Here is an 8,518-nt window from a genome sequence, read left to right as displayed (position 1 = left end):
CAAGGATAGAGAGGAGGCAGGCCCCAAGCCAGCGACTGCACCTGGGCTGGGCGGGGGTCTTTCCTTGTATGTTTGCAGAGGTCACGGGTCATGGCTGGCGGCGGGGTCTCCGACCCAGGTTGTGTCCCATCATCTAAGGGGCTCCTCCCGGTTGGGGTGGGGGTGAAACCCAGTGTACATCTGTGATAGTGAAGGCATCGGTGACCCTGGGGCTGAGGTGGAAGAGGAGAGAGGGTGGCCTGCATGTGTGGCCTCTGGTCTGTCAGCAGCCCTCCCTCTCCCCCCTCCTCTGTCTTCCCCCTCCTCCTTCTTCCTCCTCCCCTTTCCCTCTCTTCCCCCTTCCCCTTCCCCCTCCACCCCCACCTTGGAAGCCCTGAGGCCAAGACTTTCAAAGCCACAATCAGGATGCTGTGTCCTCAGGCTTCTAACCTGTCCCCTACTGTCACCCACCCTGCCTGCAGCTCAGGTCTAACCTGCCTACTTTATCAGTAGGATCCTATTGATGTAAAAAAGAGTCAAGAGTGCAGGTCACTATATCCTGGGGAAAAACCTGCAAGAACGCACACAAAACTGTTCATCGTGGTTACCACAGACCCTGAGGTGATGAGGCATTTTTACTTTCTAACAACAAGCCTTGGTGTAAGGCATGAATGATTTTATAGTGAGTGTGTATCCTAGTGGGCAAAACTGCGACATGTCTAAGCACCGGGAAGCGTGAACACCCTGTGATTCGGGTTTTGCTGTCCTCCCTGGAACTCTGCACGCACATACCTTCGTAGTTCCCAAAGAAGCCTAGAAGCTCCCAGCAAGATGTTCCCAGGGGTCTCTCTGGTGAGACCCCAGAGGGCATATTCCTGGTGTCACCTTATAAGTTTCTGGAAGTGCACAGCTCAGCCAACGACCGTGTTTCGCCTCTGAAAATAGGAAACAACGTGTTAGGACGAAACACCATGACGGAAATGCTTCCAGGGCACAACCAGGACCCGGGACGCGACGGCCACTGCAGAACTAGAGAAGTACAGGGCAACCTCACTGGCCCGTGTCTGGGAGCTTGGTCGGTGGGGGGAGGTCACAGAAGAAGTGGGTGAGGAGGCGAGGCCCGCGGAGCTGGGGCAGAGCGGCCAGGGTGCCGTGGGTGAGCGCTGGCCAAGGCGAGCAGGCAGGCGGTGGCCCCAGACACTGACTCCGCACCCTGAGCTCCGAGGGCCAGGTCAGATGGAGCTCATGCGATCGGCAGCATCCTGCCTCAGTTGGTTCTGGAAGGGACAAGGAGAAGGTGGTGGCAGCTGGCCCAGGACGATGGCAGTGCAGGAGGAGCTGTAATGGAGACAGGGGAACAGGGAAGGCTTAATCTCAGGAAGGGGCGAGATGCTCCAGGACCCTTGCAGTGTGAAGGGGCAGATACACACCTCCTCCCCTCTCACTTGAATTTTATTTTGTCCTCCCTGTTAGAGGACTGACTGCTGATGATCCAGCCCAGCTCCAAGTTCGTGTCCCATCCTAGGCACCCCTCTCGAGGGTACTCATTCCTGTAGTAGTTGCTGCTTTATGGGCTTGGGGTGCACATGTTCTGCTTGGTGATTAAATGTTTATTAGATATAGGAAATAAAACAGCTTCCATTCTGCATCCGGGTTTAATTTTAGCTTCTCCACCTCCGAATACTCTTGTCTTTGTTCTCAGGTTGGAAACGAGGTCCTGGGATCCAGATTCCGTAGTATAAGGCAACTGAAGACAATTTAGGAAATGGGAGAAATAATTGTGTCATTATTCACAGTAACTAGTATCAGCATGTGAGAATATTTCCTTAGTTTTGTCTTTTCATTTATATATTAATGTCTAACATCAGAATACTAAGTAAGATTTTGTGGCTAATTGGCATTGATTCCGGTCTGGGAAGAAAAGTGCTAGGACAACCGGTTACGTGGGTCCCACTCCACCCTCTGGACTCACCTATTATCTGAGGCCTCATTCCACGGGGTTCCCTGGAATTTCCCGAGCGCCTTCCTCTGTGTGGCTCTCTCTTGCATCATCTGTCCCCAAAGTGGTTTTCCAGCTCATTATGCTGCTGCCTTCTTCCCTAGTCATGACGTGGGACCTTGAGGGAAAGACAAAGGGGAACTGGTCTCCCTGAAGTGGGGAGGAGAGATGAAGTGGGGTCTTCTCCGCCTGTCCCTGCAAGACGCCCTGATTTCACAGCACAGTGGGGCTGCTCTCAAGGCACACAGTGGCCCGAGGAGGGGATGGGCAAGGCCCCAGTGCAACAGGTGAGTCTCTGGGATGGACACAGGAGGAACAAGGCATTGTCTGGGGGAGAACCACCGCTGTTGGCAGAAAGACACTGCGCTGTGCAGAACTCTGTGACGACACATTTATGAATTTGTCCCCGTTGTGGGTCTGTGGATAGGTCTGCCGGAAGTTGGGAAAATAAAGGCAACCGTGTCTTGTCTGTGAGGAAGGCATCCAGCAAGAGGGTGACCAGTGTCTAGAATGGCTTGTGACATTGAGCAGTGTCACCAAAGAGAGCCCCAGCCTGGGCCTCAACTGTCTGTGTCAGTCCTGTTCTTTCTGACTTTCTACTGGGCAGGCAGCTGTCATCTCAGGTGTGTGCAGGAGGGACCCCCAGGCAGAGAACGAGGATGTTTCCACACACGCTCATCTAGAAATGTGAAACATCACCTGTTTGAGTGAAAGATAAAAATCATATGATCCATAGATGCAGAAACAGCATTCGACAAAAGACAGCATATTTTCATAGCAAAAACCTTCAATAAATGGGGGATAGAATTAGCATTCCCCGATATGAAAAGCAAACCCCACAGCTAAAATCATACTCAACAGTGAAAAGTGGAAAGTTTTTCCTCGAAAATGAAGAACAAGGTACGGCTGGTCAGAGGCATACTCGGTGAAATTTGGCTTCTTAACTTTCAGATTTCTTGAGAATTGGTGTGTGGCCCAGCAAATGCACATCCAACATACTTGTACTGGGAAACAATGTGCAGTACACACACATCTAAAGTTTAGATTATGAATTTACTGTTGTAAGGACATCAAGCAAGGTAGTTGATAGTATCGATGGGATGTCCTATGTCAGGGCCCAATAAACCTGTTTTTTTTTTTTTTTTTAAGATTCTATGTGTGTATTCATGAGAGACACAGAGAGGGCACAGGGACATAGGCAGGGGGAGATTTCATCTTGTTTTATCGGTTCCCTCCCCTCCCCTATGATCCTCTGTGTTGTGTCTTAAGTTCCCCGTACGAGTGAGATCATATGATAATTGTCTTTCTCTGAGTTATTTTGCTTAGCATCATACCCTCTAGGTCCATCCACGTTGTTGCAAATGGCAAGGGCAAGATTTCATTTTTTGATGGCCGAGTAGTCATCCATTGAGTGTGCGTGCGCGTCTGTCTCTCTCTCCATGTGAAGAACGCTGCGGCTTCCGATCCGAGCGCATGATCTGCTTCTCCATTCATGTAGGTTTTCTTTGATGCCTCTTACCAATAGCTTTGAGCCTCACTGTAAACCTTTTGCACACGTTATTAAAGGTGTCACCAAGCATGTCAGGTTTGGGCATGCTAGTGTCAACGATAGTGATTTGTTTTTTATTTTCACCCCTTTCCTTTTGTACATTACTTAGGGTTTCTTACATACACGTCTGTGAATCAAGATGATTCTACTTCTCTTTTCCTTCAATCTGCAACACTTTTATTTCTCTTTCTTGCCTCGTGCACTGCCTAGGATTTCCAGGAGGGTGTGAATAGAAGTGGTGAACATCCATACCTTGTTTCTCAAACTTTGCTCGGGGTGAAGTGGGGTTGGGTGGGGGAAGGCGTGCGTGCGTGCGTGCGTGCGTGCGTGTGTGTGTGTGTGTGTGTGTGCATCTTTCACCATTAGGTATCATGTTAGCTGTGGGAGGTTTGTAGATTCCCTTTATCAGATTAAGAAAGTTTCCCTCCAGGCCTAGTTCTCTGAGAGCGTTTCTCCTGAGTGGTTGCTGGATTGTGTCTAATGCATTTCTTCTGCATCTATTGAAATGATGGCATGTTCTCTCTCCTTTGTTTTCTTAATATGATGAATGACCCTGATTTTATTTTTCTGGTGATAACCAATCTTTCATTCTTGGGATAAGGTCACGATTGTATGATCCTCTTTATATATTGTTGGACTGAATTAGCTAATATTTAATCAAGTTTTTTCTGTGTCACTTCATGAAGGACTTTGATCTAGGGTTTTCTTTTCTTAGCAATGTCTTCATCTGGTGTTAGTGCTGTGTAATGCTGCCCTCATAAAATGATTTGGGAAGGGTTTCCCCTCCTCTGCTTTCTGAAAGAATCTGGATAGGATTGGTAATATTTCTCCGTTAAGTATTTGGTTGGATCTGCCAGTAAAGCCATGTGGGCCTGGAGTTTTCTGGTCCATTTCTCTCGTAGACTTGGGGATATTCACGTTTTCTATTTCTTCTCGAGACAGTTTAGGTAAATTGTGTTGTTCAAAGAATTTGTCCATTTCCTCTATGTTGGGAAACGTATCCACAAATATTATTCCTGATAATCCCTGGTTACATTATTTTTTTTAAATCCGTTTTCTTGTTTCTTTTTAAATATTTTATTTATGAGAGAGAGAGAGAGAGAGAGAGACAGAGAGAGACAGAGAGAGACGTAGAGACAGAGGAGAAGCAGACTCCATGCAGGGACCCAGACAGGGGACTTGATCCTGGGACTCCAGGACCACGGCCTGGGCTGCAGGTGGCGCTAAACCTCTGCGCCACCAGGGCTTCACCCTTGGTATTTTTTTTTTTTTTCAGTATTATGCTGAGTGAAGTAAGTCAATCGGAGAAGGACAAACATTATATGGTCTCATTCATTTGGGGAATATAAATAATAGTGAAAGGGAATATAAGGGAAGGGAGAAGAAATGTGTGGGAAATATCAGGAAGGGAGACAGAACATGAAGACTCCTAACTCTGGGAAACGGACTAGGGGTGGTGGAAGGGGAGGAGGGCGGGGGGTGGGGGGGAATGGGTTACAGGCACTGAGGGGGACACTTGACGGGATGAGCACTGGGTGTTATTCTGTATGTTGGTAAATTGAACGCCAACAAAAAATAAATTTATTATAAAAAATGAAAGCTTTCAGTTTCATGTATTTTCTCTATTGCTTTTTCATGTAACATTTTATTCACATCTGCTCTTATCTTCATTATTTCTTTCGCAGTGTGTATTTAGATTTTAATTTGCTCTCCTATGTCTTATTTTCTGCAATATTGTCCTATCAGTTATGAAAAAGGAGTGTGAAAATCTTTCTCCAATTGTGGATTCATCTATTTTTTTTTTCTGTGAGTTTTGTTTCATGTATTTTGGAGCCCTGTTATTAGTAGTGCACACATATTTAGAGTTTTAGGTTTTCTTCACAAAGTGCCCCTTTATCATTAGCAAACATCCTCCATCCCGTCATCTCCCTTGTCCCGAAGCCTACTCTGCCTATAGGTACAGCCACTCAAACTTTCTTATGATGAGAGTCGCTATATAACATTATCCATCTTTTTCCTTGTATCGTGCTTCACATTTGAGGCACATTTCTTATGCTTAGCAGATAGTTTTGCTTTGCCTTTTTTATCCAGTCTGGCAATCTCTGCTTTTTAGTTGCACCATGTAGACATTCGCAAGAAATGTAAGTAGTGACACGGCTGAGTTTAAATCTACCATCCTGCTATTTACCTTCTCTTTGTCCCATGTGTTCTGTGTTCCCCTCTCCATCTTTTCATGCCTTCTTTCAGATGAGTAATTTCTAGAATTTCACTATATGTGTATAGATCTTATATCTACGGTTCTAGGGTTTCTAACACATATTTGACCTTATTATGGACTCCGTTAAAATAATTCCCAATCCTTTCCCATATAAGATGAGAACATGACAACAGTATACCTCCAATTACCCACTCCTGTGCTTTCTGCTATTGCTGTCGTGCATTTCACTCCCTCTGGAGGTTATAAACCCCACATCATGTGGTGAATACGTTTGCTTTAAATGGTTTGCTATGGTCGAAAGACATTTTTTTTTTTTTTTTGTCGAAAGACATTTTAAAAAGAGAAAACATTTTATATTCACCCACATACTTCCCGTGTCTGGAACTGTGCATTACTGCACGTAGATCCAAGCTCCCATCTGGTATCACCCTTCCTCGTGGAGAATGTTCTTTAGCATTTCTCGTAGTGCAGGCTTTCTGCTGACAACAAAGGATCTCAGCTTCTGTATGTCGGGGAAAAAAACCTTTATTTTGCCTTCTCTTTTCGCTGAGGGTGGTGGACTGTTATATGATAAGTCCCTTAACATACAATTTGCCATTAACTTACAAGAAGACTTAACATACAATAAGCCATTTTAAGTGAAAATTCCATGTCATTTAGTACGTTCACATGTGAAACGATTGCCTAGCAGGGCTGGCACCCTGAGAGCAGCCAGAGAAACGGGGTCAGTTCGCCGCGGGCGGGAGGGCAGAGCCGTCTCCTGCGGAGGCAGGCAACAGGCCAGGGTGTCTGCTGCTGGGGCCCAAGTGCAGATGTGATTCGGGGCACGGAGCTGCCGGAGTTGTTGCCTGATGACAGAGGAGAGGAGAGACTGTATCACAGAGGGCCCGGTGGGCCTCGGGCAGGACTGTGGCTTTGACCCCGTTTGACATGGGAGGCACCAGGAGGTCCAGAGCAGGAGAAGGAGGGACACGACGAATGTCTTATAACTGATCCGGGTTGGGGCTCTGCTGGGTGGACACTGGGGACGTAAGGGGAACGTTGCGGATGATTACAGGGTCTAGGCTCCTCATTCAATAGGCGTTTCTGGGGGGTCCCTGGGCGGCCAGCGGTTTAGCACCTGCCTTTGGCCCAGGGCATGATCCTGGAGTCCCAGGATCAAGTCCCATGTTGGGCTCCCGACATGGAGCCTGCTTCTCCCTCATCCTGTGTCTCTTCCTCTCTCTATATATATGTCTCTCATGAATAAGTAAATAAATAAATCTAAAAAAAAAAAAAAACAGATAGGCGCTTCTGAGGGATTGACTGACACCCTTATGGGAGGTGGGCACACCGCGGCTTCCAGGTCGCGCACATCTCTGGGTGTGGGGTTACCGTTCCGGCTCCCCTGGCCTCCACCTCACACTGTCCTCCCGAGCCTAACCTCACTCCTTCTACTTTGAGTCTCATTGTCCTAAGCGTGGAACCTGTCTTCTTTGTCTCTGGACCTTCCCTCGTCCCCACTCCCTCTTGTAAATTGGAACCTGGGGACTTAGATCGTCATGTGACACTGAGTCGACTCTACAGGTTTCCGTTCATGACTGCATGCGGCTGGGGAATGAGACCCTAGGGTCCCAGTTTCTTCTGGAAGGGCTGACTGGCACAGAGTTGAGGCCCTTGCTCTTCGAGATCTTTCTGCTGGTCTACATCTAGGCTGTGGGTGGGCACCTGGGCATCGTCAGCCTTACTGTCCTGGACTCCCGACTCCACCCCCACCCCTATGTACTTCTTCTTAGCCAACCTGTCGCTGCTGGACACTGCCTATATCTCCAACACAGTGCCTCGGTGCTGGCACACCTGCTGGCGGCAGTGTGGCCTGTGCCCCACGGAGCTTGCCTCACCCAGATGATCTTCATTCACGTCCTAGCCCCTGGGACTGCCTCCTGACCACAGCTGCGGCCGGTGATCGCTCTGCGGCCCTCTGCCAGCCGCTGCACTACTGAGACCTCATGGGCCAGGGGACCGGCACGGGGCTGGCCACCACCGCCTGCCTGCTCGCCTCGGCCAGCGCTCACCCACAGCACCCTGGCCGCTCTGCTCCAGCTCCGTGGGCCTCGCCTCCTCACCCACTTCTTCCGGGTCCTCCACCCGCCAAGCAAGCTCTCTCGCTCCCGCACGTGGGCCACCAAGCTTCCCCTGTTCTTCTTCAGTTTTGCGGTGGCCCTCGCACCCCAGGTCCTGGTTGTGCCCTGGAAGCATTTCCGTCCTGGTGTTTGATCTTATCACGTTTCCTATTTGCGGAGGCAAAATACGGTCATTGGCTGAGCTGTGCACTTCCAGAAAAACTTATAAAGTGACACTGGGAACATGCCCTCTGGGTCTCACCACCCAGAGAGACCCCTGGGAACATCTTGCTGGGAGCTTCCAGGTTTTTTTTTTTTTTTTTGGAACCATGAAGGTATGCGCGTGCAGAGTTCCAAGGACAGCAAAACCCGAATCACAGGGTGTTCACACTTCCCGGTGCTTAGACATGTCGCAGTTTTTCCCACTAGGATACACACTCACTATAAAATCATTCATGCCTTACGCCAAGGCGTGTTGTTAGAAAGTAAAAATGCCTCATCACCTCAGGGTCTGTGGTAACCACGAGGAACAGTTTGGTGTGTGCGTTCTTGCAGGTTTTTCCCCAGGATATAGTGACCTGCATCCGTGACTCTTTTTAACATCAATAGGATCCTACTGATAAAGTAGGCAGGTTAGACCTGAGCTGCAGGCAGGGGCGGTGACAGTAGGG

The 8,518-nt window shown here is 48.5% G+C and overlaps 1 pseudogene; it reads left to right on the top strand.

The window, feature by feature from the left end:
• The first annotated feature begins 1,299 nt into the window (after positions 1-1,299).
• On the top strand, positions 1,300-8,001 carry LOC140593713 (olfactory receptor 3A1-like; annotated as a pseudogene).
• Positions 8,002-8,518: the final 517 nt, after the last annotated feature.

This window comes from Vulpes vulpes, chromosome X (genome assembly GCF_048418805.1).
Source record: "Vulpes vulpes isolate BD-2025 chromosome X, VulVul3, whole genome shotgun sequence".
NCBI lineage: Eukaryota > Metazoa > Chordata > Mammalia > Carnivora > Canidae > Vulpes > Vulpes vulpes.
The sequence above is the reverse complement of the archived record's forward strand: the minus strand, read 5'-3'. Positions and strand labels throughout refer to the sequence as shown.